Source organism: Pan troglodytes, chromosome 16, assembly GCF_028858775.2.
Source record: "Pan troglodytes isolate AG18354 chromosome 16, NHGRI_mPanTro3-v2.0_pri, whole genome shotgun sequence".
NCBI lineage: Eukaryota > Metazoa > Chordata > Mammalia > Primates > Hominidae > Pan > Pan troglodytes.
The window spans coordinates 88184514-88211878 of NC_072414.2; the positions used below are offsets into that span (position 1 = coordinate 88184514).

The 27365-nt window shown below is 41.6% G+C and overlaps 1 long non-coding RNA gene and 1 pseudogene across 1 annotated transcript in view; one reads left to right on the forward strand and one right to left on the reverse strand.

Annotated features, from left to right (window-relative positions):
• Positions 1-22519, forward strand: part of LOC134808480 (uncharacterized) — a 40720-nt gene extending 18201 nt beyond the window's left edge. Inside the window, exons 2-5 of the long non-coding RNA XR_010151528.1 lie at positions 5958-6147; positions 15552-15621; positions 17784-17961; positions 21809-22519. This is a non-coding gene — a long non-coding RNA (uncharacterized LOC134808480). The remainder of the gene's footprint in view (positions 1-5957; positions 6148-15551; positions 15622-17783; positions 17962-21808) is intronic.
• Positions 15757-17506, reverse strand: LOC104002451 (tubulin alpha-1C chain-like; annotated as a pseudogene).
• Positions 22520-27365: the final 4846 nt, after the last annotated feature.

The following is a 27365-nucleotide window of genomic DNA, read 5'->3' on the forward strand; positions in this document are numbered from 1 at the left end:
TGCCAGGATGCCAAGGAGTCAACGCCTTGTTCCCTGGGTAGCTGGCTCAGGCTGGTTCTAACAGAGTCTATTGATGCAAACCAGAATTTTGAAGCTTGGTTCACAAAGTTGAGACAACTCCAGCTTTCTTTGTTTTGGTCAGTAGAGTACTGGAAGCCACCTGTATGTTCAGCCAAACTGAAGGGAAAATTCGAAACAAAGTAAACTGGTGACTCAGATTCAAATTTGGTGGCTGGATGCAAATGAAAGTTAGCTCTCCATGAGACTAAGCATCTAATATTCCTAAGGCCACTGTGAAGCAGAAATCATTGTACCTAGTTAATTATTATTTTGTTGATTCAAAGCAACAGAGTGAGAGATAGCATTCAAATCTTCAGCTTGTAAAAATAAACCATTCAAGTGTGTGTTACTCATCTGGCCATTCGAGTGTGTGACCATCTGGAGATGGTCAGCCTAGGTCAGCCTGTCCTAGGGAAATATTCAAAGTCAAGATCGGCTGTGTCTACCTGGTTATGCCACAGGCCTATTCCAGATTTAGACCTTCCTGGTTTGGGAAGTGGGTGATGGGAAATTTGGAGGAGGTGGAAATGGGGGTGGGGCCACGAGTCCGAACGTGTAGCATGGAGAATGCAGGAATCTAGTGGGTGAAAAGAATAATTCTTCTCCTACACAAATGGAAACGTTCTCATTTGTGCATTTATTTAACATCCACTTATTAAGCAGGCAAGATGTGGCCAGCATGGTACCAGGCACTTGTGGATACAAAGATTGAAAAGTCACAGTCCCTGCCCTCAAGGAGTTTTTAGGTCAGTGAGGGAGAGGCAAGAAAGCCGATATGATTTAATATAATACACCCTGGTAATTAGTACAAAGAGCTTTGGAAGTTTGAGAGCGTGATCTGTCCTGCCTTGAATAACTGCCTGGGAAAGACTTCACCGTGCGGATGATTTTGACTTGGATCTCAGAAGATGGGTGAAGCAGGAGCAGAGCAAGGGTGAGACAACAGACAAATGGCAATTCCACTGGAGGGAAGCACAAAGCAAAGGTGGAGGAGGTCAGACCACGTTCTTTTGTTTTGTTTTGTTTTGTTTTTTGAGGTGGAGTTTCACTCTTTGTGGCCCAGACTGGAGTGCAGTGGCATGATCTTGGTTCACTGCAACCTCTGCCTCCCAGGTTCAAGTTATTCTCCTATTTCAGCCTCGCATGTAGCTGGAATTATAGGCGCCTGCCACGACGCCCAGCGAATTTTTGTATTTTTCGTAGAGACGTGGTTTCATCACGTTGGCCAGGCTGGTCTCGAACTCCTGACCTCTGGTGATCCACCAGCATCAGTCTCCCAAAGTGCTGGGATAATAGTCGTGAGCCACCACGCCCGGCCCAGACCATGTTCTTATTTCTCTTGGGGGGATGATCAAAGATATTGGGATTTGTGTAAATAAGCTATAGGTTTCTCACATTGTTCTTTGTAGGTCCCCCCGCCCCACCACCACCACCATAGGTTCTCACTCTGTTGCTCAGGATGGAGTGCAGTGGCATGATCATAGCTCACTGTAGTCTCAAACCCCTGGGCTCAAGAGATCCCCGGACTGCCTTGGCTTCCCAGCAGATGGGACTACAGGCACACACCATCATGCCTGGCTAATTTAATTTTTTTGTTGTTGTTGTTAGAGACCACGTCTTACTATGTTGCCCAGGCTGGTCTTGAACTCCTGGCCTCAAGTGATCCTCCCACCTAGGCCTCCCAAAGTGTTGGGATTACAGGCGTGAGCCATCCTGTCGGTTCTGTCACACAGTTCTTCATTAGGGTGTGTCTTATCTCTGTCATGTTTCATGGGGAATAAAGAGAGAAGTGGATTTGAAATGGTTTCCAAGAAGATAGAGTTTCTTTATGTCAAATTTAGATTTCCATTTACAGTGAGTAAATTCAGCTCCTTGTGTCCTGGACATTTACCTGAAGGCTTAAGGCAGAGAGAAGGGCACATAAAAGTAGACAAGGTTGTGGAAATAAGAGATTAGTACATGGAGAACTATGGCCAAAAAAAAAAAAAAAAAAAAATCCTGCCAGAATGTATTCCTAACTTCGAACAAATGCCAGAAGTATTGGTACCTTTGGCTTCCTCCTCAGTGCTTGTGCCTATCAGAACAGATAACACATGCTGTTTTGGTTAGTTCCCTACGGGTCTCTCTGTCCCTCCGGGCTGGAAGCTCCTTGGAGTCTGGGAGTACGGCTGATTCACTTATGTTCCCAGCCCCTGGAATAGTGCCAGTCACACAAGAGCTCCGTATATTATGAATGAATGCATGATGCAAGTTTAAGAATATTGGTTTTTAATTTGTGTTAATGATAGCTGGAGCATCTGAATATCTTTTTATGTTTGCATTTGGGGTTTTTAATTGGGATTGCATAAAGTAGCTATTGTCCAACTGGCTCTTATTTATGGCGGGACCAGCCTGGCAGAACTGAAGGGCCTGAATGCAGTTGTTAAACTCTGTACTCTCCGTTGACCTTGGACAGTCACCTCCAAGAAACTCAAGAGCACCCAATGTGAAAATCACCGGCCAAGAGGCTTTAAATCAATGCCGTCACATTTGTTGCTTTAGTCACTTCTCAGAGTGATAGTAAAGTCTCAATCACGCTCTTTCTATTGGTCGTTCTACCCTTCAGAGCCATGACAGAATCTCACAGGACTGAAACGTAACATAATCTTTATGTGTATGTTTTCTCGTTGTAGTTGTTATTTGTCATTTTATGTATAGTCTGAACATTACTCAAGATATTTTCTTAGTTAGACTAAAGAGTGGATTAAGAAGACAATATCTGGCCGGGCAAGGTGGCTCATGCCTGTAATCCCAACACTTTGAGAGGCCAAGGTGGGAGGATTGCTTGAGCCCAGGAGTTCGAGATCAGCCTGTGCAACATGATGAAATGCCACCTATAAAAAAATAGAAAATTAACAGGGCATGGTGGCATGCATGTGTAGTCCCAGATACTCAGGTGGCTGAGGTGAGAGAATCACCCGAACCTGGGGAGTTGCTGGCTGCAGCGACACATGATTTCACCACTCTACTTTTTCTTTGCCCCATGACTTCCATATAAAGTTTAGATAACTTAGGGAATGGCAATGACCTGGGTTCTTTTTTTTTTTTTTTCTGAGACGGAGTTGCCAGGCTGTAGTGCAGTAGTGTGATCTCGGCTCACTGCAACCTCTGCCTCCTGGGTTCCAGCGATTCTCTTGCCTCAGCCTCCTGAGTAGCTGGGACTACAGGCACGCATCACCATGAGCAGCTAGTTTTTGTATTTTTAGTAGAGACGGGGTTTCACCACGTTGGCCAGGATGGTCTTGATCTCTTGACCTCGTGATCCGCCTTCCTCAGCCTCCCAGAGTGCTGGGATTATAGGTGTGAGCCACTGTGCCCAGCCAACCTGGGTTCTTAATAGTTAGGATCTTATGGTTACCGTCCCAGGGAAAGGTCAAGATCTACGTAGGTAGAGGAATTCATCCAAGAAGTTCTGATGCTCTTCTTTTCACCATGGCTCTGCATTAGTTAACATTTTCCAAGGTAGACACCAATTAGATCTTGGAAACAAGCATGAAGAAAAGCATTACATGAGATCAAAACACGATCAGCTCCCTCTGAATTCTACCTTATGTTTTAGACACTCTATTGGCTCCCTGGCTTGGAGTAATTTCAAATTCCCACTGTCTCAGTGGCAAGATATCTTCTCATTCTTCTTTTCTAAATATATTCTTCATTAAAAAAATTCTCCTCACCACTTTATCTCTCTTGTGATTTCTCTTTTTAGAATTCAAATTGCCAAGGACTTCATAAGTGAAATAGAATACATTTTTGAGCATTATGTTTAATGCTGTTCATAGCTGTACGGAGCAGTAAACATTTTCGGTAAAGAAATTTATAGCTTTTGTTTGCTTTGAGTTGAAAAGACCATGTTAGCCTTGACAGTCATTTCAGAGATACTGGCTTGTGTCTTTGTATCCAGACAGACGAGGTACTGTACAAATATCATCCAGTCACCAACAGATGACTCAAAGACAGGCCAAATTTTGAGGGTTATGGGACTCCAGTGACAAGGACAGAAGCAAGCTCTCTTATTATCAATACTAAAATATGACTCCTGAGGCCTGTTACAAGAGATTCAGATGAGATTGAATGACAAAAATGCGAAAGATGGGAAATCTAGCTTTCGGTCAATTGGCAATCCTGCACTAGGTGGCAAGTCTATCAAAAATGGATTACCTGGGTACCATGGCATTTGCCTGTAGTCCCAGTTACTCGGGAGGCTGAGGTGGGAGGATCATTTGAACCCAGGAGTTCAAGTCCAGCCTGGGCAACATAGTGAGACCCCATGTCTAAAATTTATTTTAAAAAATGACTAATTTTGTCTTTAAAAAATGACTAATTTTTCTTCCTTCCTTCCTTCCTTTCTTTTCTCTTTCTTTCTTTCTTTCCTTCCTTCCTTCCTTCCTTCCTTCCTTCCTTCCTTCCTTCCTTCTTTCCTTCCTTCTCTTTCTTTTCTTTTCTTTTTTTTGGACAGGGTCTTGCTCCACTGCCCAGACTGGAATGCAGTGGCATAATTATAGCTCACTGTACCCTTGACCTCCTGGGCCCAAGTGATCCTCCCAGCTCATCCTCCCAAGTAGCTGGAAATATAGGTGTTTGTCACCATACCTAGTTAATTTTTAATTTTTTGTTGAGATGGGGTCTCACTGTGTTGTCCAGGTTGGTCTCAAACTTCCGTGCTCAGTCCTCCTGCCTTGGCCTCCCAAAATGTTGGAATTACAGGCATGAGCCACTGTGCCCAGCTGACAACTTCACTTTCATGATTCTAATATGAAGCCAATAGAGTACCCTCTGCCACTTTGGAGAATTATGTTCATGCACAGATGCCTATATCTAGGAATCTAAATAATTATTACAACAAATACATCAATTTAATACTCTCAGTGCAAATATTCCTAAGAAATAATAAGGACAGAAGTCCTATTATTTCATTATGGAATAATTACAAATAACTTCCTTCAACCCACAGCTGTATTAATTGAATACAAAAACAAAAAGAGGAAAATGAAACATTCATTAATCATTGGAATAAAAACTATAAATATCTAGATGTTTGTGAGTTTGTACCTGAATAATGGAACACAGTTCCTACTTTGCAACCATAGAACTTGGCCTTGTGCACACAAATTCAATCCGTTTTTCATCAAGGGACAAACCAATGGAAGAGCTGGTACTATTCTGTCACTTGCTGAGAAAGACAAAGCTGAGAACAAAGAGTTAATATTTACCTGTCAAGAAAGCCAGCATTTTAGGACAGTGAGCTATTATCTTGGCATAAATCTAAAACTGAAAAAAAATACAGAAGTAGAGTGAATTATAGACCTCAGGTTTTCTTGGATTTACCCGGTTTTGAGGAAGAGGGACTATAAAAGGTGAAGTGTATCCTGGAGTTGGACTGTCCAGAGAAGAATTTTGTGTGAATGGGCAATTGCGTAAAAACTAAAATTACACATTTATAAATTCAAAAGATATAAATTATTTTCATTTAAAACACAGGATGCTAGGAAATTTCCTTTTGTGTGACGTATGGCTGCTTGAACTGTCTTTGCTTGCACAAGATGGCCTTTAATAATCTTCCATGGTAGTCAATGAAAAAATTCTTCCTATGCTGCCAATTTACTGAGCATAAATTACGGGGAACCTTATACGGAATAAATTATGTTCTTAAGCCTTCTCAGATGTGAAGCCAATAGAGATTTTAAAGCAGAAAACGAAATGCAAAATGTAGCTCGAAGGGGCATTGGTGTGTATTTGGAACCCTCTCTGGAGCCGTTTCCTCTCCACCCCTGTGAGGGGATTACAGGGCCGCATTCCAACCTGAGGCTTTCTTAGCCACATGTGGCTCTTCAAAAACCTGCACGCGGTTTTCTTCTTAGATTTAAATACAGTGACAAGGAATATTGCAATGTTGATGTGGCAGTGGACCCGAGAAAAAAACTGAAGAACTCCGCTTGAGTCACAGACGGGACAAATAGGGAAAGTATCACTGACCCCAGATGTGCCCTTACCTGACTTGGGAGCCTTCGTTGAGAAGCCGGCACTACCATACCCTTTTGTACAACCATTGTAAGTGCAATTCATGGGTACTCATGAACGCGAGGTAAGTTTAATTGATTTGTGGCTTTCCACATTGCTGACGATGAAGTGGTTCTTTGGCTGTTGAAAGGTGAGAGGGACTTGATTTCAATACAGAGATGAGATGCTGCATTCTCTAAACTGACAGATGGAAATTCTGCTTCAGAATTCATTATTTGATGTGAAGGACAATGATGAAAATTTGAATCTGCGAAACAGTTCAGCAGGTCAAAATATAGTCCGACCATTAAAAGTTAAATGAATTTGGATGTTAAAATTCATTGGGAAATACATTTATATGGCAGTTTCCAGGTTCCCTGATAACCATTTTGATGGCCTTTTCTGTATCGTCTTGAGTTTCCTCCACTCTCTCTGCACTACTGAGGTTTGCAACCTTGCTGGAATTTTGTGTCTATGCAATACCTTGACATAGGAATGGAAAATAGAATCTCTTATCAAAAGATAACAAAGATCTCCATGAGAGATGGAAGCTTTCTTGGTCTTCTGTGGAGAGGGTGAGAAAGGAGAGGAAGATCAACCCCACCCCTGACCCATGTCTAATTATCTCCTTTCTCATCCTGAGTATACGGCTATATACTGTCTATTAATGGAAAATTAGGTTACAATTATAATTGGTTAAGATATTTAAAAGTATATGAATAAAATTTAACAGTTTCCCCTTCTAATGAACTCCCCCTCCGTAGTTTTTTTATAATTAATTTTTGGAGACAGAGTCTCACTGTGTCACCCAGGCTGGAGTGCAGTGGTGCAATCATAGCTCACTTCAACCTGGAAGTCCTTGGCTCAAGAGATCCTCCCAAGTAGCTAGGACTACAGGTATATGCCACTGTGCCCAACTAAATTTTTAATTTTTTTATTATACTTTAAGTTATAGGGTACATGTGCGCAATGTGCAGGTTTGTTACATATGTATACAAGTGCCATGTTGGTGTCCTGCACCCATTAACTCGTCATTTACATTAGGTATATCTCCTAATGCTATCCCATGTGTGATGTTCCCCATCTTGTGTCCAAGTGTTCTCATTGTTCAATTCCTATGAGTGAGAACATGCAGTGTTTGGTTTTCTGTCTTTGAGATAGTTTGCTCAGAATGATGGTTTCCAGCTTCATCCATGTCCCTACAAAGGACATGAACTCATCCTTTTTTATGGCTGCATGGTATTCCATGGTGTATATGTGCCACATTTTCTTAATCCAGTCTATCATTGATGGACATTTGGGTTGGTTCCAAGTCTTTGCTATTGTGAATAGTGCTGCAATAAACATATGTGTGCATGTGTCTTTATAGCAGCACGATTTATAATCCTTTGGGCATATACCCAGTAATGGGATGGCTGGGTCAAATGGTATTTCTAGTTCTAGATCCTTGAGGAATCGCCACACTGTCTTCCACAATGGTTGAACTAGTTTACGGTCCCACCAACAGTGTAAAAGTTTTCCTATTTCTCCACATCCTCTCCAGCACCTGTTGTTTCCTAACTTTTTAGTGATCACCATTCTAACTGGTATGAGATGGTATCTCATTGTGGTTTTGATTTGCATTTCTCTGATGGCCAGTGATGATGAGCATTTTTTCATGTGTCTGTTGGCTGCATAAATATCTTCTTTTGAGAAGTGTCTGTTCATATACTTCACCCACTTTTTGATGGGGTTGTTTGATTTTTTTCTTGTAAATTTGTTTAAATTATTTGTAGTTTCTGGATATTAGCCCTTTGTCAGATGGATAAATTGTAAAAATTTTCTCCCATTCTGTAGGTTGCCTGTTCACTCTGATGGTAGTTTCTTTTGCTGTGCAGAAGCTCTTTAGTTTAATTAGATCCCATTTGTCAATTTTGGCTTTGTTGCCATTGCTTTTGGTGTTTTAGTCATGAAGTCCTTGCCCATGCCTATGTCCTGAATGGTATTGCCTAGGTTTTCTTCTAGGGTTTTTATGGTTTTAGGTCTAACATTTAAGTCTTTAATCCATCTTGAATTAATTTTTATATAAGGTGTAAGGAAGGGATCCAGTTTCAGCTTTCTCCATATGGCTAGCCAGTTTTCCCAGCACCATTTGTTAAATAGGGAATCCTTTTCCCATTTCTTGTTTTTGTCAGGTTTGTCAAAGATCAGATGGTTGTAGATGTATGGTATTATTTCTGAGGCTCTGTTCTGTTTCATTGGTCTATATTTCTGTTTTGGTACCAGTACCATGCGGTTTTGGTTACTGTAGCCTTGTATAGTTTGAAGTCAGGTAGTGTCATGCCTCCAGCTTTGTTCTTTTGGCTTAGGATTGTCTTGGCAATGCGGTGTGCCCAACTAATTTTTTAATTTCTTTTTTTTTTTTTTTTCTGAGATGGAGTTTCGCACTTGTTGCCCAGGCTGGAGTGGAATGGTGCGATCTGAGCTCACTGCAACCTCCGCCTCCTGGGTTCAAGCAATTCTCCTGTCTCAGCCTCCTGAGTAGCTAGGATTACAGGCATGCCCCACCACGCCCAGCTAATTTTGTATTTTTAATAGAGATGGTGTTTCTCCATGTTGGTCAGGCTGATCTTGAACTCCCGACCTCAGGTGATCCACCCGCCTCAGCCTCCCGAGGTGCTGGGATTACAGTCGTGAGCCACTGTGCCCAGCCATTTTTAAATTTTTAAGAGACGAGGTCTTACTACGTTGCCTGAGTTGGTCTCACACTGTTGGCATCAAGTAATCCTCCTGCCTAGGCCTCCCAAAGTGCTGGGATTACAGGCATGAGCCACTGGGCCTGGCTTCTTCTTGGTAGTTTTAAAATTGTATCCACTAATTGCCTGATTCTCCCGACTTCAAGAGGTGGAGCCTAAGTCCCGGAAGTGACATTGTACAACTTTGGAGGCTGGGTAATAAAAAGCTGGGTAATAAAAAAATCCATTCTGGCTCTGGCGTGGGTGTATGCTCTTTCTCTTTCTTCCTGTCTTGGATCGTTGGCTCTGGGAAGCCTTATGGAAAGGCCCACATGGTGAGAAACTGAAGTCTCTGCCAATTACCGCAAGGAACAGAGGCCTGCCAACTGTGAGAGTGAGCTTGGAACCAGGTCCTTCTACCACAGTCAACTCTTGAGATGACCTCTGCTCCACCCAGCAGCTTGACTGCAACCTGCGAAGAGACCCTGAACTGAAACCACCCAGCTACGTCACTCTCAGATTTCTGACCCTCAGAAACTGGGAGAAAATAAATGTTTGTTATTTTAACCTGCCAAACTTTCAGTTAATTTTTTACATAGCAATAGACAACTAGTACACAACCCTATGAGTGGAATTAGTACAGTGTCTGGTATTGACTAGAAAAGGCGCTTAATAAATATTTGTGGAAGGCATAAATTAAAATGAATAAATAAAAAATTTTATTTATGTCCTACACCTTTCTCACTTGTATAGCCTCTTTGAAAGTAGCTTAACAGAAGAGTGTTTCTGAGAGAGGATCTCTTTAATTATTAAACATTCAATCATTCAATCATTCAACAAATATTTATTACTGCTACTATTTGTCAATGAACCACTTTCTTCAACTATGAAATACTTGTGAGCCCAGTTAAGTATCTGCCAAGCTTTGATAAAAATATATTTATTGAATTTCTCCCTGAAAGACTCTCTGCTATAGAGGTTAAAACCCAGTTGTTGGGTTAGTTAGATATAGATGACCAAGAAAGGTGAAGGGTTAGTGAAAGGAGAGAAGTTATTTTAATACTGACATACTTAAAGTAATCATTGGTGAGAATGAGACCCATCACTGAACTAATAAGGAATAATAAGGATGGGTGTAAATAATGCAAGGCATTCAATAGTTACTGGGAACAATTTGGGGGAAATGTAGCTTACTCATAGTCTGTGCAGTGTGAAGTGTGGCCAAAGCTGGTTTGGGGGTCAGGTGATCTGGGTTAGAATCCTACCACTGCCATTACAAACTGAGAATTTGTAGAACTCACTGAATCCTTTTGACCTTATTTTCTTCATCTATAAATTGAGCAATTAACACTATGATTTAGAGTTTTTTGGATTTTTTTGAGACAGGGTCTTGCTCCGTCCCACCCAGGCTGGAGTGCGGTGGTGCGATCATGACTCACTGCAGCCTTGAGACTTCCTGGGCTCAAGTGATCCCCCTGCCTCAGTCTCCTGGGTGACTAGGACTAGAGGCACACCCACCATGACTAGCTAGTTGTAGAGATTTTAAATTACACAAAGCAAGCAAAAGGTTTAGCTTATTGCCTGGCATATAGTAGGTACTTGAAAAATTGTTAGCTAAAAAAAAAAAAAAGAAAAAGAAAAGAAAAGAAAAAAAGTCTGGGCGCCATTGGCTCACGACTGTAATCTCTGCACTTTGGGAGGCCAGGGTGGGAGTATTGCTTGAGTTCAGGAGTTTGAGAGCAGCCTGAGACACATGGCAGAATCCTGTCTCTATAAAAAACACAAAAAACTAGCTAGGCGTAATTGCACATGCCTGTAGTCCCAGCTACTCAGGGGCTGGGGTGGGAGAATTACTTGAGCCTGGAAGGTCAAGACTGCAGTGAACTGTGATCCTGCCACTGCACTCCAGTCTGGGTAACAGACTGAGACCCTATCTTGAAAAAAAAAGTTAGCTACTTATTTTTTTTTTTTTTGAGATGGAGTCTCACTCTGTTGCCTAGGCTGGAGTGCAATGGTGTGTTCTCGGCTCACTGCAACCTCTGCCTCCCAGGTTGAAGCGATTCTCCTGCCTCAGCCTCCCAAGTAGCTGGGATTACAGGCATGCACCACCACACCCAGCTAATTTTGTATTTTTAGTAGAGTCAGGGTTTCACCATGTTGGCTAGGCTGGGCTCGGAGGTTTTCAAGTCTCCTACATTGTTAGAACACTTTCCTGCTTATGTGCACCTCCCTCCTTTTACCTAAACATCGGTACAGCGGAATTGTCTGAAAATCTAGAGTCAGGAGGAATGATTGGAGTATTGTTGGCCTTCTCAGCTGCTCTAGGAGGAGCTTGGTGAGATGGGATAAAGGCAACATGGACACAGTGGCAGTCTCTGTGCTGCGTCCTCACACTCCACATGGCCTTCCATCCCACAGTGTTTCTGCCCGTTGGTTGGTCTCTCTTAAGAGACCATTTGGAGGCTCCTCTTGCAGCAAAGTGACCTTAATGGTGGTTCCTGCACGTCTCTAACCTACACTTCTGAGAGGTGAGGTATAGGGGCCATTGCAGAACTAGCTCAACTAAAACATTTCAGGGCCATTTAGTAAAAGAGTCAAGAAATGTTTTCTTGTTCATTAGTTGGCTGCTTCACCTTAACTTGACCATAATTGAAACTGTGAGCCTCTCTGCATTTCCCTTCTTTCTGTTTATCTTACTAACCCTTCTCACTTTGCCAATTTCTTCCTCTACTTTCACCTGCCCCTTCCTTCCTTCCTTCCTTCCTTCCTTCGTTCCCTCCTTCCCTCCTTCCTTCCTTCCTCTCTCTCTCTTTCTTCCTTCCTTCTTTTTTTTTTTTCGGGGTTTCACTCTGTCACCCAGGCCTGAGGGCAGTGGTGTGATTATGGCTCGTTATAGCCTTGACCTCCTAGGCTCAAGCAGTCCTCCTGCCTCAACCTCCTAAGTAGCTGGAGCCATAGGCATGTGCCACAAAACCCAACTAATTTTTTAAAAATTATTTGTAGAGATGAGGTCACCCTGGGCTGCCCAGGCTAGTCTTGAGCTCCGGGGCTCCAGCGATCCTCCTGCCTTAGCCAGTTTTGTTCATTTCTTTCCCTTCCTTTCTCCTCTGTCCATCTCTCACTCGTGGTGAGGTAGGAGCTAAGAAAGCAAGAGGGACTGGAACCATTTTGGTTCCTTTCCTTTCTTCTTTTTTCTTACTCATGTCACATACTTCCATAGCAGAGGCACTTTGGAAGTTGCCAAGCAAATGAGCTTGTTTCAGATGAATCCATTTATATTTGAATAGAGGTCTAGGGCTTATTTGGGCTCAATAAAATCAAGTAAGTGTTTGGATAAAGTGGACAAATTATCCTTTTCGTTTGGCTTGCTCTTTGGCTACAAACACATCATTATTCTTATTCTCATCTATTTGGCATTTCCTTGAATGGGTCTTCTCATCTTTTGGCAAAAACAAACACACAGACAAACAACAAACAAATAAACAAAATACCTCAAAAAGCATGAATACGTGAAATTTATTTTACGTCAGCCAGTTTGAACATACTCCTTGGTAAAGAGGGTACAGAAAGATATGATGAGCACAGTTAGGAATATGATGTTATTTGCTAGATTTATTAAAGTGTGCTTATTATTTAAGTCCTTTGGATGACATCTGCAAATAAATATGACTAATGCATTAAATACAATGTCTATATTAAACCTACATTTACATTCTGCACATTTTTGTATTAGCACACGTGTCTTTCACATTTGACATCTATTTTCTGATACTTAGTAATATAGAGTACATCTTTTAATTTATTTTTTAAAGTCCTGATGGGAAGAATTAGAAGACATCTTTAACAAGATCTCGTACAATGTCCTCCTCTTCTGACAGTGGTAGACAAACTCCATGGTGCCTCTCCTTACACTCATCTCTCATGTAACTTATTTAAAAAATATCTTAGCCGATCTGTGAGATTTGCAGCTTCTTTTTGCTCTAAATTCATTCTTTAATTATAGAAAATATATATGTATGCATTGCAGTATATGAAAATTGAGAGAAAATATAGAAATTACCTGTATTAGTTAGGATAAGCCAGATTATGCTGCTGTAACAACTTAGCACTAAAATATTTATAGTTTAACAAAACAATTTCTCAGGCTCATTTCTCAGTCACATTACCTATCAATTGCATGTTGACATGGTGATTCTATTTCACATACCCACTAAAGGGCCCAAGATGATAGAGGCAATGCTATCAATAACTGGACCAAATCAAATTAGTGGTATACTTTGTGGCCACAGCAGGGGAAGAGAGCACTGGAATATCTCTCATGGGCAATGAAATATCCAGAAATAACACATGTCTCTTCTGCTTATATCCTGTTGGCCAGAACTAGTCACCCGGCTGAGCATAACTAGAATGGGGTATGAAAAGTATAGTCTTCTGTGTGCTTGGAAGGAAGAGGAGAGCCAGACATTGGTGAGCATTCCTGATGGCCACCACATTACATAATTTAATCCTTTTATTATGTAGATAAAGAAAACTGAGGGCTAGAGAAAGCTGGTACACTAGGTCACAAAGGAAGCTAGTGGCAGAGCTAGCACTAGAACCCAGTTCTTTTGGTAACAGGTCATTTTTTTTGTTGTTGTTGTATAGTAGTTACTCTTTTCTATGTAGGAGCTGATTGCACAGACATGTTGCAGAGCTATAGATAAATCATTAAACACGAATAGAAAAGATGACCTTGGCTGGGTGCAGTGGCTCATGCCTGTAATCCCAGCACTTTGGGAGGCTGAAGTGGGAGGATCTCTTGAATCCCGGAGTTGGAGACCAGCCTGGGCAACATAGTGAGACCCCATCTCTACAAAAAATAAAAAATATTAGCCAGGCATGGTAGTGCATGCCTCTAGTCCCAGCTACTCAGGAAGCTGAGGCAGGAGGATCACTCAAGCCAAGGAGTTTGAGGCTGCAGTGAACCTGAGTGATTATGCCACTGCACTCCAGCCTGAGTGACAGAGTGATACCCTGTCTCAAAAATAAAATAAAATAAAATAATTAAGCAGTGTTGCATGCTGCAGGATTAGACAAGTAGACTAATGCAACAAATAGAGTTCTGAAATAGATCCACAAATACATGGTCAGTTAATTTTCTTTTTCTTTTTTTTCCTTTTTTTTTGGTGGGGGATGGAGCCTCCCTGTGTCACCCAGGCTGGAGTGCAGTGGTGCAATCTTGGCTCACTGCAACTTCCGCCTCCCGGGTTCAAGCGATTCTCTTGCCTCCGCCTCCAGAGTAGCTGGGACTACAGGTGCCTGCCACCACGTCCGGCTAATTTTTGTTATTTTTAGTAGAGACAGGGTTTCATCATGCTGGCCAGGATGGTCTCAATCTCCTGACCTCGTAATCTGCCTGCCTTGGCCTCCCAGAGTGCTGGGATTAGAGGTGTCAGCTACTGAGCCCAGCCTGGTCAGTTAATTTTCACCAAGTACACAAGGTGTTTCAATGAATTTTGTGTGTGTGTGCCGTATACGGTCTGGAGCAACTGACTAGCCAAGTAAAAATTGTGGGACCTATATTTCACATAAAGAAACAATAATTTCAAACTGACTGTAGATCTAAAGTAAAAGCAAAAATTGTACGTTTCTAGAAGTAAAAAAGAGACTATCTTTAAGAACATAGGGTAGGTAAAGTTCTTTCAGGCAGAACATAAAGACAGTTTTAAAAAGATAAAAATTAAATATAAAAAATATAAATTATACCTTATTAAAGTAGAAAGTCCTCGGCATCAAAAAACGTTGTTAAGTAAATGAATAGCGTTAGTTTTTCTCCATTTTTAAGAACTGGAGGAGGAGGTGGGAGGATCACTTGAGCCTCGGAGGTTGAGGCTGCAGTGAGTTGTGATTGTGCCACTGCACTACCGCCTGGGTGACAGAGAGAGATCCTGTCTAAAAAAAAAAATAAATAAAAATAAAAATAAAAATAAAAAAGTAGAAGAAGAATGACCTCACTGTGATTTCCAGGCCATATCCTCTAATGCCATGATGAGGGAAATTTTCTCTCTCTTATTCAGACAAATGTGAAACTTTGACATTTACTGTTACTATTACTAGTAACAATATCATGCATGTACTCAGAACCTTAAACTTCTCAAAGCATTTTCAAATGTCTTTTCTCTCTTGCTTCACCATAATTTATCTGAGATAAGCAGGCTCGCTGTCACTGACTTCATTTTATAGATACCCAAGACAATGACACAATGTGCTCAAGCTCACAAAACCAGCCAATGGTGACATTAGGATTAGAATCCAAAGCTTTGCACAACCATGAAAAACAATGAAATCATGTCCTTTGCAGCAACATGGATGCAGCTGGAGGCATTTATCCTAAGTGAATTAATGCCAGAACAGAAAACCAAACACTGAATATTCTCACTTATAAGTGGGAGCTAAACATTGGGTGCTCATGGACATAAAGATGGCAACATCAGACACTGGGGACCACTAGAAGCGGGAGGGAGAGAAGGGGACAGGGGTTGAAAAACTAACTGTTGGGTACTATGCTCAGTATCTAGGTAATGGGATCGTTCATACCCCAAACCACAGCATTATGCAATATACCCATGTAGCAAACCTGCACATGTACCCCCGAATCTAAAATAGAAGTTGGTACTATAAAAAATAAATCCAGAGCTTTGATCTGTAAGACCAATGCTAGAGCACAAGCCAATCATTTCCTTCCCTTTTCTTCGATTGTAGGTTTCTTCTTGGTGTGAACAGAAATAGTTGGATGACTTTTTTCAAGCACCAACAGCTCTTTAGTAGCAGGGTAAGGAGCATAATTTGGCTCTTAATCTAGAATGCTTTTTCTAGATTCTTCCCCTTTTTAAAAATCTTAAAGCCTTTACTTTGAGATACTCTTTCATCCATCCCTTCACCCATGTACCAGTGAAAAAATGCATACTTGGCATATGTGAGGTCAAACTTGTGGTCCAGGTGAGCTCAGGCCTCAGCAATGGCAATGGTGTTGCTCAGCATACACACAGCTCTCTGTACCTTGGCCAGGTCTCCACCGGGTACCACATTGGGAGGCTGATAACTGATGCCAACCTTGAAGCCAGTGGGACACCAATCCACAAAGTGGATGCTGTGGTTGGTCCTGAGGGTGACAATGCCAGCATTGACATATTTGGGAATGTCTGGTACATCAGGCAGCAAGTACATGTATTTACCATGTACTTCATGGTACAACATCATGGTACAACAGGCAGCAAGCCATGTATTTACCATGGTAAGACTCAGATTTTACCATCAGATTGACTGGCTCAAAGCAAGCATTGGTGATCTTTGCTGTAGTAAGCTTTCATGGTAGGCTTTCTCAGCAGAGATATTAGGGGCCTATGTGAGCAGAGGGAAGTGAATGTGGGGATAGGGTACCAGATTGGTCTGAGGTTCCGTCAGATCAATATTCAGGGCTCCATCAAATCTGAAGGAAGCAGTGATGGAAGGCACAATCTGGCTAATAAAGCAGTTAAGGTTAGTGTAGGTTGGGTGCTCAATATTGAGATTTCTATGGCAGATGATGTCATAGATGGCCCCATTGTCTACCATGAAGCACAATCAGAGTGCTCTAGGGTGGTGTGAGTGGTGAGGATGAAGTTGTAGGGCTCAGCTACAGCTGTGGAAACCTGGGGTGTGGTGGGATTGGGTAAATGGAGAGCTCCAGCTTGGACTTCTTGCCATAATCAACAGAAAGAAGTTTTTATATTACATGTGCTCTGTGTATAAAATACTCAACATAATGAGATGATCAGGAACAGAGAAGGAAGTGAAACAAAAGGAGAAAATCCAACTCTACATATTTTCTTTCTATTTCTACTCCCTATTCCTTAGAAGCTATCGGGGTCCTGACAGACTACAAATGTAACAACTGTGAATTTTGCACAACTGATAAATTATTTTAGATTAGTGAGATTGCCTTCAGTTGCAAGTAATAGAACCTCACTAGAGACTGGCCTAATTTAAAAAGGAATGTATTAGCATATATAATGGAAAAGATCAGGGAAAGAGCTAAGTATGCAAATACAATAGGAAACTATTTTTTATCTCTTGGCTCTGCTTTTCTTTGTGTTGGCTTCATTCTCTAGTAGATTCTCTTCAAATGTCAGCGCAGATGGCTACTAACGTTTCAAATTATATCTTACTAGTTTAGCCTCTTTCTCAATAGTTGCATTAAACATTTCAGAGTTGATATCCATAGGTCTTGACTGGATAACATATCCAGGCTTAAAAAAAATCACCATCATTCTGATTGGCTGGGCTTAGGTCACCTGCCAACTGCTGGTAACAATGGATGGAGTTAGCACTACTTAAACCTTAAGGAAGGACCAAAAAAGGAGAAAGGGAATGGTACCCTAAAGGAAAATCAAAGTGCTATATAAACAGGGAATGTATGCTGGACAGAGAAAAATTACAGATATCTGTTCTAGTACTCAACTACATGCTTCAGTACTCAACAAATGCAGGAGGGAACATAAATGATTATAGTCAAGGGTGACTTGACTTTGCTTAACTGAAAGCAAAGAGGGTTATGATGCTAAGGACAGGTGGAAAAATGTAATAGATGAAATGTTTTCAAGTTACGTTCTCTTTAACACTACATTTCCCCAGAGCTTTGCACATGTAGTAGGATTAGATAACATCTTCTGCGGCATTTTTTACAGAAAAATATATTGGTGGAGAGAAGTTATGTAGGCTATAAAACAAAATTTTAAAACCTTGTCAGTGATCAGTGTTCTCCAAATAAATAAATATTTGGATATTTATTAATATATGGATGTAAAGATGCTGGTCTGTTCTTTAGATAAGATTATTTTTTAACTCCCGGGAAATCCCTGTGATTCACCTTTGCTTAATCTGCAAGCAGTGTTGATTCCAAGCACAACTATGTTTAGCATGGGAATGTTGTCTTTGTGTCCTATTTTTCTACAGGTGGCAATTACTGTTTCCTCAAGCCTGGAGTGCATGGTTATGGGACAGCCACTTCCTCCTTCAAATCACATCCATTAATCTGTGTGGGCAAAGTCCATCACTATCATCTATTGATCATATTTGGCTTGGGTGGAACAGATTTTCAACTGTCACAAGTAAAATACTCCCTACAGACCAGGTAAATTCATACAAACCCAACAGACTATGCTTTTTTTTTTTTTTTTGTGAGACAGGGTCTCTCTTCTGTCACCCAGGTTGGAGTGCAGTGGCGCGATCATGGCTCACTGCATTTTTGACTTCCATTGCTCCTCCTACCTCGGCTTCCCAAGTAGCTGGGACTACACGCATGTGCCACCATGCCTAGTGAATCTTTTGTATTTTTAGTAGAGACAGGGTTTTGCCATGTTGTCCAGTCTGGCCTCAAGTCCTGGGCTCAAGCGGTCTGTTCTCCTCAGCCTCCCCAAGGGCTGGGATTACAGGTATGAACCACTGTGCCTGGCCCAGACTATGCTTTTAAATAAAATTTATCAACCGATATTTGTATCACACATTCCTGTTTCCTAACTTCTGGCATGTAAACCGTCTCACTTATTATCACGGAAGCTTTGGAAGGCAGGTAGGGCAGATTATATTATTATTCTCATATCATAGATGATGAAATAGAGATCTAGAGAGATGAGGTGAACTACTCAAGCTGATATGAGCAATAATTAATGTGAGTCTTCAGATTCCAGACCTCAGGTTTTTCTCAAGGTGCCTGAGTTTGGGTGAGGGTGGCAGTGTTGGCTAGAAGTGAGTGGGAAAAACTCTGGAATCCAGGTTGAAGCCTGGTTCTGCTGATTGCTGGTTGTGTGACCTGAGGCAGATTTCTTAATCACATAGCCTCAAATTCCTCATCTATATTGTTAAATCATTTTTTGCCTCATAGGATTCTTGTGATGATTAAATGAAGTAACACATGAATGGCACTTGGCAGGGCCTCATGTATCTCTCCTGCTTGAATATATCAGTTATGTTATTGTTGTTGTATATGTCCAAATCCAGATTCAACCTGCATTCACAAAGAGAAATGAAGAACTGAATCATTCGTCTGTGCTGTGCCAAGCTTCTGCCTCTATCAACCATGTCTTTCAAGCATGGGTAGGAGGCAAGAGTGAATTGCCCCAATCGGTTGTTTACCTTGCTAAGCTTGCCTTCTGATAGCTTTTCTCCCCATTCTGATTGTCCATCACAAAGCCAAGTATATGTTATATATGTTCCAAAGATTGTAAGAGTAAGAGTATTTGGTATATTCTAAGAGAGAAATGTAAACTCTACAATTTGATTCAATAATTAAGTATATAGCCATGTTAAAAACAGTGAAACAAAAACACCCATCTGAGTCTTTCTTCTTAGACTAAGTAAGCTCCAATGAAAGCATTTCTCCTATTTTACTTTGTTTTGAACTTTCCTCAGTTTTAGTGCATTATGAATTTTTCCCAGTGTTAGTTTTATTAGAGATGAACCAATTATTTCCATATACCTCCAACACTGGTTCTTCTGTAATGTTGGCTTTGAATACAGTAGTGGTCAAAACATCAATTTCGTTTGGGTAGACCCTGGTGGTTTAGTAGAGTAAAGGCAAGTGAAAATAGCATGTTCTGGGAAGGTGCAGCCTTTCCTGTTGAACTTGGTTGATTCTTGCATTCATTCAGGACCACTGAACAGCCTGTCAGAAATGAAACTCAGCGGAAGAGTAAGACCTAATCCCTGCCAAGTGAGCTTGCTCTCTCATGGTGGATACAGAAAAGTAAACAGGCAATGAAGGATGGTGATGGAAGTATAGGGAGAATGGGAGCACATGCATGAGGAGCACTGAACTCAGACTGTGGGAACTCTTCTCAGAGATGGTGACATCTAAGCAGAGGGCTGACCAATGACTGTGGATTAGCAAGTCAGAGTTTGCTGGGAGGAGGGAAGAGGCAACTATTCCAGGCCCAAAGAGAAGATGCAAGGGCTGTGAGGATGGAGTGAACTTGGCTGGTTTATGGCGTGCAGAATTCTAGGAGAAACCTGGCAGGAGAGGGACATAAGGAGTTAGGGCCAAAATAGGGAGAGAGTAGAACAGTGAAAACTTCTCCCACGCCTACCCCCCAAGTCCATGAAAGTGCAAGTGACCCCACAGTTCCTCTGTCTCCAAGTGGAAAGATAAGTTCCTTTAGCACTGGGCTTTCTGGGGACTAAATGAAAGCAACAATGACTCAGCACTTCACAACGTGTCAGGCACAATTCTAGTTATTTTATAGTGATTTAAACTTCTAACAATCCTATGATGTAGGCAATATTGTTCTGCCCATTTTACAGGTGAGGATATTGAGACGAGGGGAGGTAAATTACTTCCACAGGGAAACCCAGCTGATGAGAGGCAGAGCCAGGACTGGATCCCAGGTGGTCTGGGGTCTGGCTCCAGAGAGTCCCCCTCCACAAAAAAGGCTGTAGTGGTTAGGTGTCCTGTAAGCAGATTCAGGAATGCCCCGCAGAGCTTCCAGCGCAGTGCCATGGCAACTAGAGAGCACTCCCCTGACATTTGCATGAAGAGAGCAACTCTTCCATCTCTTTTTTGTGGGGTGGGGAGGGTGGTGGAAAGCAATGGTGAAGTAGTCAAGACAATGTTTCACTAAAACATGCTTATCAAAATAAGCATGTCTCTAAGCTACAAATTATAACAGCTATTGCAAATTATGGTGGTTTACCATGGAAGAGATTTCAGACTCCCCTTATCTTTACTTTTGCTTTCTCTTTAACATAGGTAATGAAATCAGACAGGTCATTGTCCATTAAAGTCTGTAATGCTTCCTGATTCTCAAGAAATGAAAACGAAACATTTTCTTTGCCTTTGCAGCACTGCTACATTTTATTCAAATTCAAAGACTACCTTTTACCATGACTCAGTCAGCATTTTATTTTGTTGTGTCATTTTTAAAGCAAAATTTCTCTTTTTAGAAGACTATGTGACATGCTCCTGCTCCCAAACGAAAATGCAGGCTCCAGCCATACCTGACATGGCTTTTTGGTTTCTCTTCCAGAAGTTCATGGATTCCAATGCCAAAGACACAATATTGGTTTTGATGCACTTGCAGTAGCACAAAGTGAAGTCCTGGCGACCTTATCCTAGTTTCATAAAAGAAAAAAAAGTTAAAGAGATGGGGAAGATAATAGCTAAAAAACAACAACAAAAAATCTGAATTCAAACTGCGATGACTTTATCAAAGGACTGTCCTACTTACATTCAACATAACATCAAAATTAACATCACCTTGCCAGTATTTGTAGTTTAGTCACAACTTTTCAACTACACTCTACTCTCTTTTGGGGAAAAGAAAGTTACGCATGCTAGCTGTTTTCAAGTTTGGCAGATGCACTTTGAAAATACTCGTTGGAGAGTGAGATTAAAAACAAAAACGCTGTGTAATATTTCTATTACCAGGAGCAAAATTATTTCTATGAAAAAATATTTGAGGAACATCTTTAATTTGTTGCTGGAATTGATTTGTGTGTGTTTGTTGCTTATTTCTCTGTTCTGGTCAAAAAGCTGTCAAGTTGGATCAGGCCGTTTGATCCTATCCTATTTCCAGTCTTCTTCTAGGACCTGTGAGCATGGGCAAACACTTTTTAATTATCCTGATCAAGTGTGGGGGACATCCTTTTGCTGACCCCACTTGTAATCAACTGTGATCTCCTAGAAGCAGGCGAATTGATTGCTTCTGTCCTCCCCAACTAGCCAGAAGAGTAGGTCTTGCATTATCCTGGCCCTTTGAAAAATCCAACTCAGTGATTGATTTTGTGGCTGCCGGTGGCAGCAAATTCCTCAACGTGAATTCTACCAAGTGAAAAAGTATTTCCTATAACTTGCTTTAAATTTCCTTAGCATTAACTTCTCTGAGTGGCCCAGTCTCTTATGGGACAATGTAATAAGGATCTATTGGTTTTACTGCCTAGTACCTATCTTTAATGCCTAAGTAAATCTCTCTTATTTTTCCGCCCAGGCTTAGTAATTCTGACTTTTGAAATCTCCTGTCGTGAACAAATCTACACTGCACTTTATTTCTTGCCCCGCCCTGGAATTCAGCCACTCCTGCACTACATTTCTTAAGGTGAAGAAGTGAAAGATGAAGACACCAATCCACGTGAACGTGTATTATTCTCTTCTATAGTGCTATTGTATTATATTCCCTCTTTTTTTTTAATTCTCTTGATTTCTCTGCACAAAGGAGGGAAATTCTTCCAAAGCAACGGAAAGTTTCCTTGCAATATTTTTATCTAGTCACACTTACATAGTGTAATGTCTCTCTCTTACAGCATTTTACAGTTTGGGATTTGTTTTTAATCCTGTGGAAAATGTCCTAACAGGGCTTTGGTGTATCTTTGTTCCAATTTCTACATTGCTTGGGGAGGGGGAGAAGCTTTCTTTGTATTAAATGAAATAACACCTCTACTTCATTAAGTAAATAGACACCTCAACCATTAGTTGCTAATGAAACAAAAATCTAAGTAAAACATCTAACTATCCAAATACTACATTTTCTCTACATTTACCCCAAAATGTGCCTTATCTCCCTGCACCTCCAAATAATATTTCTAGTGTTTTCATTTTATTAGTTTTGCAATGTCACTGTCCAGATAGAATTATTCGATGACTTAAAACAACTTTCGTAAGATTTTCAAGCCCTAAATTAAAAAATCATATTTCAATAAAACAGATCTTGTCATTTATTTATTGGGATGTGTGTGAGAGGGACCTGCTGCTTCATGCTCGTCCAGTACATTGGCTTTGAAATATACTTGAATTTGTGGAGGCAGGGTGTAGAATGACAAAAACAAACAAAAACCCCACAATACAGACCAAATTGGGGTACACACGGACAGATTGGTTTTAATTTTATTTTAATTTTTGAGTTTCTATGAGAAGAAGAATGAGGAGAGATAAAAAAGGGGAAGAGTGAGAGATAGCATATTTAGGGTATGACAAATTGGGAATGACTCTGCAGTGATCTTTTTCTTTTCTTTTATTTATTTTTTGGTTTTTCTGTTTTTTTTTTTGAGACACAGTCTCGCTCTGTCACCCAAGCTGGAGGGCAGTGATCCTGGCTCACCGCAACCTCTGCCTCCCGGGTTCAAGCGATTCTCTTGCCTCAGCCTCCCAAGTAGCTGGGACTACAGGTGCATGCCACCATGCCCGGCTATTTATTTATTTATTTATTTTTATTTTTATTTTTAGTAAAGATAGGGTTTGGCCATGATGTCTGGGCTGGTCTCAAACTCCTGATCTCAGGTAATCCACCTGCCTCGGCCTCCCAAAGTGCTGGGATTACAGGCTTGAGCCACCACTGCGCCCCACTCTGATCTCTTTTTCTGCCCTTCTTCTCTACCTTCTTCTTTCCCTTCCTTCCTCTTTTCCTGCCTTCCTCCTTCCCTCCCTCTCTTCCTTCTTTTTTTCACTGTCATCAAAGGTTATTGAGCCCCTCCCAAGTGTAAATATTGTGCTAGGCACCAGGGTACAGTGAAAAGATAGATATGATCCCCGGACTTGCAGAGCAGAACCAGGCAGCCAAAAGCATGTGTGTTAGGAGTCATCCAGGGGGAGCCATAGATGCATGGACAAGGAGCACGTGTGGCTGTGAGGGTTTCCTGTGGGAAATAATGCTAAAGACAGTGTGTGAAAGATGGATGGAAGTGGCCAGGGGAAGGAATTATTAGGGGAAGTTAAAGAAATCATCCCCAAACCAGAAGGTGCTCACCACAGAGGAGCTGAAGGAAGTCCCGCAGGGCCGATGGGCAGGGCTCCAGGTGGAGAGTTCTCCAGCAAGGCTATCCAGGCTTGGAGTGCTGGTCATTACTTTGAAAACAAAACTAATGCCAGAACTCAGAAACCTAGTTGGGGGAGAGAGGGTGTTCTTTTTCCTAAATCTAGCGAAGATTAGGTACAGTTGGAATCATTATAATAAAATTATCTGACATAGCTACAGAACTCTAAAGAGGAGAAAGTTAGAAATTTGAGAATCTACTAAATGTCTGCATCCCTGTCCCCTCTCCCTAAATGAGGACATGAACATGTGACATGGGCATTCCAGTGGGATGAGCTGAGTGCACTGGAGGCTACTGGGGTTGTGAATTGGCAAAGAGGCTGACCAGGTGCAGGGAGATTTGTCTTCAAGGGCTCTCCTCTCAGCATTAGGGACATACAACAGGGATAACATAGAAAACACTTTTTCAGGTACTTGATACTTTAAATTTTAATTTTAATTAAAATAACTGTTTCTAGAGACAGGGTCTTACTCTGTCACCCAGGCTGGAGTACAGTGACACAATCATAGCTCACCGCAGCCTTAAACTCCTGGGCTCAAGTGATCCTCCCGTGTTAGCCTCCCAAGTAGCCTGGACTACAGGCATGCACCACCACACCCAGCTAATTTTTGTTTTTTATTTTTGCAGGTAGGGGTTGCCCAGGCTGGCCTCATACTCCTGTCCTCAAGCTGTCCACCCGTTTTGGTCTCCCAAAGTGCTGGGATTATAGGCGTGAGCCACTGCACCCGGCCTTAATACTTTTAAACTTTCTCTCGATCTCTCTCTCGCTTTCTCACTTGGTAGCCAAAGCCATAAAAGTCATAAAAAATTAAGCAATTTGAGATTTCCCACCCAGGGGAAGGGTCACTCTGTTGACAATGAGAGGAAATTAAAGGTTGGGGTCATGTTCTCTTTGCCCATCCTTCTATTAGTGCAGAAAGATAATTGCATGGCTCTGATTGCATGGAGAGATAAAAGCCCAATCCCCCTCCACTCTTCCTTCGCCACGTCTCCAGGACTGACAGCAGACCAAGGGACATTTGGCTTCAAGTGGGGAAGAAAATTTGCTGGAAAAGTCCTCCTCAGAGCTGGGCATAGCTCTGTCTGATGGAGGCCTGACTTGCTTCTAGAAAGAGTGTGGTCTGGGTCCATCCCCTTTTCCCAAATCATTTTAAATCTTGCTGAATCAGTTCAATTTGAAGTCTAATCAACTATCTGCTTCTCTCTCTTAGTTGAGCCTTCAATGTCTTTTTCTGTTTGGACTAACAAAGTGAAATGGTTAGAAGGACTATCAAGCATACAGATTCTCTTTTGCAAAAGTAGGGATATATTCTGGGGCTTAGTTGAGGGAGTCAGTGTAGGCTCCTCAAGCCATCATCCAGTTTCTGACTTTAGCACTTTTTTTTTTTTTTTTTTTTTTGTAGAATTTCACTCTTGTTGCCCAGGCTGGAATGCAATGGCACAATCTCAGCTCACTGCAACCTCCACCTCCCAGGTTCAAGTGATTCTCCTGCCTCAGCCTCCCAAGTAGCTGGAATTACAGGCATGTGCCACCATGCCTGGCTAATTTTTTGTATTTAGTAGAGATGGGTTTTCACCATGTTGGTCAGGCTGGTCTCAGGGTCAGGATGATATGTGTTAATTCAGATTCAAAGAGGCACGTCTTTTATTTTGAAGTGAACTTTACATAACAGCAACTTGAACTGGACAGCAATGCTTGTGGAATCACCCTGGGCAGGTAATGCGCTTATCAGGCCTGGACAACACCATATTCCTCTGTATCCCTACATATTCCCCAGAACCCCTTTTGGCGTCTTTTGCAGAGAAAGTTCTCAAAACTGAATTAAGTGGCTGATCCAGCACAGCGGAGGGCATCTAAGGATGCCAGAATACCCAGCCCCAGTGTCCATGTCTGAACCTTGCCTCTAATCCCTTTCCTAGTTCCAGTTTCAGATAGAAAAACATTCCATAACAGGGGTCGTCAATTTGGAATAGCAATGATGACAACAATAATGTAATAATGACCTAGACTGAGCACTCACTATGCATTAGACTGTGCTAAGCATTATTATTGTATATAATCCTTACAGAATCTGGAGGCAAAATGTTCCCATTTCACATTTCTTATTTCTATTTCACAACAAGGAAACTGAGCCTTAGGGAAGAACTGTTCAGTCACAGAGTTAGTGAAAGGTGAACCCCAGACCCCACGTCGAGTTAGGCTGATTCTGGGGACTGTGTCGTTAGTCATTACCCAGACTCAGAAGCCTGAACCTTAAGGCACAGAAGGTTCTAGAAACGAAGAGAAATTTTTCTGGGCTGTATTACACTCAAAGCAAATTTAGGGTGAGAGGCCTGTCCAAGGGATTGATTATTTTCTTGTTTCCTTTGTTCTTCCTTTCCTTTGTGTCACAACTCTTTATTGAATTGTGCCAGGAATTATGACGGACACCTGAGTGGGGTAAGGAAGCTAAACAAGAAAGACTCTGCTCATTCGGATCCCCTGCCCTCTTTCCATTCTTCTTCCCACGGGACTAATGATCTGAACAATCCTAAAACCTGGCTGTAGTCATGTCTTTGGGGGACTCCTGCAGACCCCTGTCTCCTACAGGTCAACTTCTCAAGCCTACTTTGTAATTCCTAGGCAGAATTCTGAGCTCTGCTGTCACCTTTTAGTTTTGCACTTATTCAAAATATTTTGATCCAAATATGCCCTTGGTGCCACACTTTATTAATGCAGATATAACTCATGCTAGTGAGTGTCTGTTTTGGAGCCACTTGCCCTGCACAAGTTATTGGGTTTCACTGTTTATCTTAGTTAAAAAAAAAAAGTTCCATATGCTCTGACCTCCTGACACCTAAGCCCTGCCTGTGCAGTTAAAACAGGAAAACTAGTTATTTGATATCATGAAGGCAATTCAGCTGGTGGACAAACTCAAATGTTTCCATTTCCAATGGAGTGTCTGCATTGTAAGGAACCATAGATTATTCATCAGGGATGCTCAGGAGAAAAATTGTTTCTTTTGTTTACTTGTTAATTTCCAAAATGAACCCAATACAAAGATGATACAGCCATGGTGCATTTATTTTTCATTGTTAGCATCTATCATTATGTCATTGCATAAGAACTGCTCAAATAAATTGTTTTAAAATCACGTGGATGGCTTTATGTCCTTTCTCCCACCTGCCTGCAGAGTTGCCTGAAAAAAGAAAAACATGAGCGTCAGCCAGGCCACTGGGGTGAGGAGGCTGTGGGGGGGTGCCAGGCTAGCCTGGGTGTCTGGGGTCAGGCTTTGGCAGACCACCAGAGACAGGGCAGCTCACAGTCCAGGACTGATCCTAGGGGATCCTGAGCCAGCAAGTCACTAATGGGAACCAGGGTCGAGAGTGGAGTGCGAAATTTATACCATGGACCAAAACCTCCGAGGAGGAAGCAATTTCACTTAAGGACATTTTCTTCCTAGTTTTAATTTTCCTTTATTTTAACTGCTACACATTTGTTTCTCACCAGATTCCTTGGTGTGTCTAGTTGTTCTGTCAGGGGTGCTCCTGAATGCACCGTTGCATGAATTTATCTCTAAAGAACACACTGGCTGTTTTGGGAGAAAAAATGCTGGTTTATGTCTTATGATATAAAAATGGCTAACATTTACTGAGCACTTATTTGTACCAAGTGTTGCACTAAGATGTGCATGGAATATTTCAGGTAATTCTCAGAACCTACTGTCTGGGTGCCATTACCAAGCCTAATTACTGTTG